Below are 9,406 nucleotides of genomic sequence, written 5' to 3' on the forward strand. Positions count from 1 at the left end.
TTCACCAGTTTAAGTAAGATTAGGATCAGGCCCAAGAGCTTTACGCCTTGCAGCAGCCTGCGTACTGCAGGCGCTCTTACCTTGGTGAGCTCATGTCTGTGTTTCCAGGGGACAAAGAGCAGGACTGGGACCCACAACTGGGATGCATGCAAAACTGATGGTTAACTGTGGGAACCGGCAAGCAAACTCACATTAAACCAGGCAAAACTGATTTAGGATCTGGTTGTGATGCACATGCCAGAAAGTAGCATTTGGTCCTTTTGGCATCCCTGAGAGCATGAACAGAGGATGGTTTGGTCAAAAAAGGTGTATTAAAAGCAGAACCTTAATGCTGCTCACCTTGGTCTGTGGGCTTAAGGCTGCTCCTGCTGCCCATGGCCTCTGAGCTCTTCTTCTCTCTCCTATTACTGAAACAGCCTAAACATCATGTTTTAGTTATAAAGTGAGTTTAGTGGGTGGAAGGGTGGGAGGGGAAGGGGGATTAAATTTACTGCTTCAGTGACTACAGATCTGAAATAAATCTCCGATTCAATGATAGATCAATAACACCAAGATTGGGTTTAAATTATTAATAAACTATGAGAAACGAGGATAATTATTCTATGAGTCACAGCTCTCTAATGCACTGCACATTTTTTCCCAAGACATCTGCATTGAAGCACGACCTGCCTATCTTTTGGCAGAAAGCTGTAGCCAAGAAGTTAATGCTTTTTGTTTTGCTAGCTAAGCATTTCATAAACCCTCGTGGGGCTGAGACAGCCTAGTGATAACGTTGTGCTTCTCTCACAGAGAAACCCTTAGGTCAGGATCCCCTAAAACATTTAGGTGTCTAATGTGCCCCTGGAAATCAATGTGATTGATTTGAATCACATTTGTGAATGGGTCAGAAGGCCCTCAGATGTCCTTCTGAACCTGGATGGCTGGAGATCAAGGAGTTGTGTGAGAGGAGATGCTGGCCTTGGAAAGTGGCCTTGAGTGGTTGCAGAGGCCCATTGTCTTGGTGGCAACAAGTAGGGACAACCTCAGGACTGTGGGAGGCAGGGAGGGGAGGAAAGGCTTTTGCACGTTGCTGGTAGACTGCAGTAACAGCACCACAGAAATGCTCGTGAACTTCAAGTGGAGTTCACTTCACTCCCCCTTTTCAAGCAAAAAAGAAGTGCCCGTCAATCTGAGGAGGCCCATTAAAATCAAGAAGATGAAAACTAGAATATTCCTCCATTCTGGGTTGCAACCATCTCTGTTGGGTGAGACAGCCCACACTGACTCATTATGGGCTAGAGATGCTGAGCACCTCTGGGTATCCTCCCACCTCAGTGGGTGTCATCCCTCAGCTCCAGCATCATGGCTTAGGGTGGTGGTGGAGAGCAAAACTGACTTCAAGCAAAACCAGCTCACCACTGCTCTTTGACGGAGGGGGCTGGGGTTGTAGGGGCTCAGAGCACTCTTGATGATGCTCATCAGCTGCTGGGCTATCAGGCAAGGTGTTCAGCATTGCCTTGGCTTACCAGAAGAGTACCTTGCTTAACAGGAGAGGAACAGAACTCAGGATATTGGTAATGGAAGGCATTTATCCTTGTCAAGGTACTTCAACCAAATCAAAATCTCTGCCAAACAAAGCTTACCTTGTAATTTATTTTTTTTTTATTTCAGTAGACGATGCAAAAAAGCCACTTTTTTAAAAAAAATAACAACCATACAATTCTGAGTACTTGGGATGTTAGGCAGGATTGCTTTAAATGAACTTACCATCCCCCCGGCACCAGGGACTTGTGTGAACAGCTCCACTCCATCTGTGTTATCTTATCCTCCGTGTCACGCCTTCTGCTGTGGCAGGAAGGAGGATAGCCATCTACATGCTGTCTGCAAAGAGGTGACACTGGGTGGGATGCTCCTCGGTGGTTCATGGCCAGCGGGGAAGAGAGCTGTGGGGTTTAGGAGCAGGCAAGCTTTTCCCAGCAGTTTCCAGTGATTCTTGGCTGCGTTATTTTGGACAGTGAACACCAGTCACCTTAAATGAATCCTGCCTCAGAAGATGTGAACGTTAGGTCTCTGCAGTGTGTGGAGGGAACAGACGCACTGGCAAAGCTGAGTATGGCAGAGAAGAGAGGGGTGACTGCCAACACCCCAAAATAGGCAAGGAGTATTGATAGCAGCTGTGCGCAGTCCTCTATGGACTTACTGCTTTCCTTGCCTCTAGTACACTGGATGAAACAAGGTTGTATCAGTCCTAAAATCTCTCTCCTGCTTATCTCAGCTTACACAGTTCTGCAAATGGCATTAGGTGACCCCGACTCTGCCGGGTGATTCAGCATCGCTCCGCGCCCCACACAGGCTGGGGCTCTGCTGGAACGCCCCTCTTCTACTACAGCACATCCAGCAGCAACTGGGGCTTTCCATACCCCCTCCCACTCTCTCCTTTCACCTGAAGTTATCTGGCAGGGTATGAAATCATTCTGAGCCTACGACACGGAGCTATCAAGGTGTCCAGCTGCTACTGTCTGTGTAATGCAGGTGAAATTTTTTGATCATCCCTGTGATACACAATTTAAAGATGCCTGTGGCCTTGACAAATGAAAAAAAAGAACTTATCACCAAACATGGGGGAAAAAAAAAGGTGCCAAACAAACTGTGATTGGGGCCTGATTTGATCTGATTCAAGCGAAGGAGTGAAGAGTTTTTGATTTTTTTCTTTTTTATCTGCATCAGTAATTCAACAAGGCCCTTACACATCACTGCTTTTTTATTAGTTACCTACAAATTTTAAAGGATTCTGGGCACAGTGCACACAAATTAATGCATCTAGGGATGAAAACTTTCAAGGAATAGGGGGAGCAGTGATGCTGTGGTGTTTTCATCATGTGTTTGCTCTCCCAGCTCTGCTGAGGTAGCCAAACGCCATCATTTCTGCCTTATGCATGAGGAGCAGAGCCCAGGAAAGGGCCATGTGCAGGTTAACTGGGACAGGTATCAAACGCAAATTTCATGGGGACCCCAGTTCTGGGACTCAGGGGTGGGCAGGTGACGGGCTGCTCCATGGGTCAGGCTGAAGTTTGCTCGAGGATGAGATGTTCTCAGGTTGAGCAACCTGCCTGCCTGTGATGGGTCTGGGTGCAGCCCCAGCAATGTACAGGCAGCTGGCTGCATGCACCCCACATGCACCCCAAATCACAGCCGGTCCCTTAAGGACAGCTCAGGCCAGCCCTGCAAGATGCTGCTGCTTCTGGGTCCCCTTCAGCTCCTGGAGCAGCAGGTCCACACCTCGTGGGAAGGCACAGACTTCTCAGATGGGTTGGGAATCTCATTTTTGTTACGTCTGGGTAGTGCCTTTCTGTTAGCCTGGAAACCGTAAGGCCGATTTCCCTTGATATCACAACAGAGGCTTTACCTCAGACCATAACATTTTCATAATTTGGGGAAGAAATAGAGCTTCTTTTGGGCTGCAAGTTATGAATTTATAACCCTATAATGAAAAAAACACCTTGCTGCATGTTCACGTAGCAATACAACAGACTTCCCTTAGACAGCTGCTTATATCCATTTCCCTTGGTGCCAAGCACATGTGGTAGCATCTTTAAGGAGAAAAGCCAGAACATCCTTCAGATATTCATATAAGGAATGTTATCAATGGGACTGAGTGACATTTAAAGTACACTGCAGAAGAATTTGGTCTTTATTTGTCTCTTGAACGAGCGCCTCTACCCAATTTCTCTTCTCTCCCCTTCCCTCTGCCTGCAAGGAAGATTAGATATGTCTAATATTTATATCAAACAGCTGAAAGGGGTGAGTTACATCCCCAGCCAATGTAAATCCATGTTGCTGTAGCAGCATCAGTGGTGTGAAGGGTGGTATTACACTGATTTACTGTGGCTGGGGAATCAGACCTCCCTTTCCTCCCCTGCTGGAAGAGCAGCCTGCAAAATAAAAATCACACATTGCAGCCACTTGGAGAGATGCTGCATGGGATTTATCAGTCCAACAAATAAGAAAAAAAAATTAAAAAACCCCTCTTCAGAAGCTGACAGGGTTCCTTTTAATACAGCAAATGTTGAGGGGTCCAAAGACAACAACTTGGACAGACATAACTTCCAGTTTATTAATAGCAGGGGCACTGCAGCAGCTGCCAGGCTGTGGATGTCTCAGGCATATTGTAAATCTCCAGTTGTTCGGTGTTCCTGCTGCTTGCCCGCATACGGCATGAATACAACGTAACGTGACTGAATTATATAGAAAAAATGTTACCAATTACTCTCCTTACTTGGATTCCTTCGGCTTAGAGCCAGTGGGCTGAACTGACGGGGAATCTGTCGCTGGTGCTGGAGAGGAAAGAAAAAGCTTTCTTAAAAAAAAACCAAACCCAACAAAAAAAATCCTCTTTTTGTGAAGAACAGTGGGGTTTTTTTCTTGCCTTAAGATTTCTTGCCATTTCATTATTTTGTATTTCAGATAAAACCTTCCCACCTTAACGAGGAACATTTTTCCCCATCGGTTTTAATGGTATAATAAATTGCGTGAGAGCAAAGGAAAAGCTCCCAAAACTGAGCTGTAAAAGAAGTTGCTGGAGACCGAGGGCAAGCTTTGGAGAAGAAGAGACAAGAATTACAAGCTAATTTACTTTGCTTTTCCATTCAGGTTTTATCTGTAAGTAGCTCGGGTCTGCTTATTTTACTGATTCTTTGGGAGAGCGTATTCCCACGGGTGTTTCACCTCCCCACTCGAGGCGTGCAGCTCCGCAGGGGCAACGGGGCAGGGGACCAGGGCTACCCCTCTGTGGGAAGGACATGGTGCTACAGGCATGGGGAGGAGACTGGTAATTTTGGCCTGAACACCTCGTACAAGCAAATGAAGTGTCCTGAGGGATTTGCTGTCAAAGCAGCACCTTTCTCCTCCAGGTTTGCATTATTTCAGCGGCCACAGGCTGCACGTTTCCCCCTGCATGCAGAGTGCAGCAGACCTGGGGTCTGTTACCACCCCACCTACCGGGTTGATTGTACCTCTCAGCTCAGCAAAAATCCTCTATGAAATAAACCAGCGCTTATGCAACCTACCTCGGTGCCTACATCCCAAGCAGTGTTATTTCTAAAAAATCAGAGAGGACAGAGGGAGAGATTTGGGGCAGGTGTATGCAGAAGATGGTGGGAGAGAGGAGAGACACCCATGGGCAGGCAGAGGTCTGGGGAAAGAGGGTGGACATAGAGGCATTTGGGGAGGGCAGTAGGGTGGCAGAGTAGGTTGTGGAAAAACAATGTAGAAGAGTAAGAGACCTGGGAAAAAAAAGAGGCATGGATGTGACAGGGAGCCAGAAAAAGCATTGAAATGAAGGGTGTTACTCAGATTACATAAGCCACTCTTATGAAAGTCAAAAAACAATGAAAAGAGACTGAAGAAGGCCAAAGAAGCCTCTGAATCACTGTAATGTACAAATTCTTGAAGACGTATTAACTGTTCACTGTAGGTTCCTAATGAGGCATTCCCATATTTGAGTCTGCCTGGTAAATCTATTTGTGTCCAAGTACTAGCCTGCTACTGAAACAGGCTGAAAGGAACTTCATCTTTCATCTGAATTTTAAATTGTGATGTGGAAATTCAACAAGTGACTGCCTGGGATAGCACTGAGAGAGGTTTCTGCATGCACTTACTTCCAGTCACTTGTGGCTGTTTCAGATCCTCAGCCTCTTGATGGGGCAGATTTGTCTTCAAGGATACAGCTCACACATATACCTGCTAAGAATACTTGATTTCCACATGGAAAGCTCTTCAAAAACAAACATTACATGTACAAACAGTTGATCTTTCTCATTCTTGGGAGCTGGCAAGTTTGTGTTGAGAAAAATGCAAAAACGAGCAGAAAACACTTCTGTTGGCCAGCCCCCAGGGAGGACAAATGCATGAATTCTCTAGGAAATAGGTAACCCTTTACTTCAAAGATTAGCCTGTCTCTTTCATGCTGGCTGTGCATTTTTGGCTATGCCAAGGCAGGCTATCCTAGGGGCTCTCCTATAACAGGTGGAATGCATGTTCATAGCGTGTTCAAGGAAGAAATATGTAAAAAGTCCAAACTTTCCTTTAAAAACCCAATTTAAACTTAGGACAAGGACAAGTTGTCCCACTTGGACCCCAGTTTGGTATCCAGTCTCTGTTGCAGAAAGCCACACTCTCTCTGTGCGGGGAGCCTGTTGCTGTTCCCCATGGCTTTGTGAGCAAGACTAGTCCGCTTAACATAATCTCGTATTCTCTGTTTATTGAAGGTTTCTCCAGAAGTCGTGTACTTCTTTTCCAACCTTTTCGCATTTTTCCTTGCGAGAGCAGAGCTGGAATCTGGTGACCCAGTACCAGGGAGAAATATTTTCGGTTGGGGCTGGTAGTGCCAGACCCTGACAGCTTGCGTCCATTAAACTTATCTGCAATGCATTAAGGAGATGAGAATCTTCAGCAACAGGCAAAGTCAATTCATCATTCTGGTAACAAAGAAAGAAAGAAAAGAGAGATCCCATTAGTCATTTAGTCCTGACGGGCATATTGATTGATGTAGTTAAAATGTTCACACTAAGATAACCTTATTAGATTGAAAATCACTTTCTTTTCAAGAGGATCTACTAGGCTCCAATTCAACAAAGCACTTAAAGAAATACCTGATATTAAGGGCATCCCCAAGTCCCATTGGTGGGATTTTCTTAAATAGGATCCACCTAACACTGAAATGCCAAAGCTTAAGGTAGCTAAAAAGGATAGCATAATGCCTATCTAGGTTCAGATATGCCCAAACCAAATACCTTGCGTTATGCAATGGTACCCTCATCCCCACTAAGGCTGTACTAAAGGTTGCATCGGTGATTTAATTATTAACCTAGTTTGCTTTGGCTGTAAAATGCAGTACAGCTGAAACTTACTGTATGCAGACTGGAACAGAGTGCACTTTATATTCATTACTAGTACTCAGACAAATTATTTTGGACATTTTATGCTACATGCTGATGAAGAAAAAAATAAAAATGTACAGTGGAATCTATTGAATCTGTTTAATTGGACCTGCTGGTGGTCATCCGACCATGCCAATTAAATAAAGACAAACAAAAGCATCTCTCAAAGGACTTGCAGTGAATAAACTCAGGATAAATACTGCATGATTTTTGTTATTGCATTATTCTGTATAGTTGTGTGTCTGAAACACAAGCTAGCCATAAAAAGCTACTTGCCCTCCTGTTTACAATATCTGGTTAATTGTATCTGCATCTTCCCTTCATGCACTCAGCCTGTTTAATGTCAAAAGAGAAAGGAGGGAAAAATAACAAGGTTAGTGTGGCAGAACTAGTGCTTTGCAACCTCCTTTTCTCCTGCCTGTCCCTCACTGCCAGTTCCTGTTGGAAATGATGTTCCTATGCTCTGCCTGACTGCAGAGACGGCTGTTTCCAGGTGTTTTACTGATGCAGGGGGCCCAAAACATTTGGGCACCTGTGGCTCACCTCCAGGCTATGTAACCTGCTGTCCACATGGGCAGAGTGGTCTGTGGGCACTGCAGATGTGCAGGGACCACGCAGTGGGACGTGCTCCTCACCCCTCAGCTGGGCTTCCCTGGTGGGACAGTTTCTGAGAACAGAGTAAGCAAATGCCAAGCAGGAATGCCACAGCACCATCCATGGTGAAGGTGCTGACTAGACAGGGTCACAGCCTGCACTGTTTCTGTGGGACTCTGGCAATGGTCAACTGTTATGTGTCCTTGCGTACTAAAGAGCATAGGCCTGAGACATGGTGGTTAGAGCATTTTAATCTATATGGCTGACCTAGTCCGGTTTCTTAATACAAGTGCCTGACAGGATGGACTCAGATGCTACGGAGAAGCACATGTATAGGGTATCAATACTGCTCCCTTTGTCAACTTATACACCTCACTGAAAGAAATCACTGAGCTGGTCTGGCAAAAGCCATACTGTCCAGCTCTGTTGATTCACATTAAGGACTATCTTTAATTCTCCTCTTATACTTCTCTCAGGATAATTTTTTTTCAGTTCTCTGAAACTTTCCTTCTGATCCAGGACTTGTAAAAACCAATACCAACAAACCAGCGAGACCCCAAAAGTTTCTCTTTTACTACTGCTTTGCCTAGGTTACTTGTCTACACCTGATTTTAAAGCACCTAGCTTTACAAGTGGCAGTCTAACACTGCATCCTTCATTGCTGGGACAGAAAGTATCTCATTATTATGTAATCTAATTACATTGCTTGATTTTCATCGCCTTAGAGAACCATCTTTGGAAAAGTTTGTGATTTAGCCTTTCATGAACGATTCTGTAATTTCTCTTATAACAGATTGTTAAGATTCCTTTGCTTCTTCATCATACTTTAAAGCATCTCTGATGTCACTAACCCTACTGATCATTGTACTGCTGTCCTTTTGCTTCCTGTGTCAAGTTTTCATGGTCACAGACCTACAGAACAAGCCAGGCTGGCAGATGCCACTGGAGGTTGCCAGGGTCCAGGCCCCTCCCCAAAGCAAGTCAACTAGATCAAGGGCCTTGGGGTTTTGTCTAGTCAAGTTTCAAATGCCTCCAAAGACTGAGATCCTACAGCCTTTCTGACTCCAGTATTTAACTACTCGCATGCTGAAAATATTTTTTGCTAATATTTAATTGGGATTTCCTGTATTCCAGTGTGTGTCTGCTGCCCCTTATACAACCACAGTGCAGTACTGAGAAGAGCTGGTTGTCTTCTCACCCTCTCATTTGGCATCTATTGGCAGTGATGGGATGTACCTGAGCATTTTCTCCTCCAGGCTGAACAGTTTCAGCTCTCTCAGCTTTCTTTTATGCATATAGGCTCCAGCCTTTACATGTCTTGGTGACCCTTTGCTCCAATATGGAGCAGTCTCTTGTACTGGGGAGCCCCAAAATGGACACAACATTCCAAACGTACCTCATCAGTGCCAAGCAGAAGGTAATAACCATGCCCCTCCACCTGGGGTTTGGAAGTCAAGTCCCACCCAGCTGTTTTGGTTGCTGCTTCCTTCAACTCACAGTCACCTTCATCTCTCCACTTTAATGCCTTGTAATTGCCATTTCCCTTGGATGGCAATGTATGGATCTGGGCAAGCTCAGCAACTGCTCTGGGGCAAGCCAATGCCATTTTCGCAATGTCTGAATGTCAGGGGCTTTTCTGGCCCCACGTCTGTGCATGACACTTCACCTCTGGCCAGGTGCTGTGATTCACCTAGGTAAGTCCTGCACACCATCATCACTTAAAATTGGCTGCCAGCCTTGAACTCTTCCTCTTCCACAAATGTTTTAAAGGACATTTTAGAGTGTATTCTTAGTAACGCTTCTAAAAAATTTTCTCTTGCACTCTCAGTAACAGGGAATTTGAATTAGTAAAAGCACAGCTGAAACGAAGAGTTTTCAAGCCCAGGGGAAGAGCT

General features: G+C 45.1%; 1 pseudogene; it reads right to left on the reverse strand.

Moving 5' to 3' along the window:
• LOC106112266 (uncharacterized) overlaps window positions 1–9,117 on the reverse strand; it is a 31,028-nt pseudogene extending 21,911 nt beyond the window's left edge.
• Between the last annotated feature and the right edge of the window lie 289 nt (window positions 9,118–9,406).

This window comes from Falco peregrinus, chromosome 4 (genome assembly GCF_023634155.1).
Source record: "Falco peregrinus isolate bFalPer1 chromosome 4, bFalPer1.pri, whole genome shotgun sequence".
Lineage (NCBI taxonomy): Eukaryota > Metazoa > Chordata > Aves > Falconiformes > Falconidae > Falco > Falco peregrinus.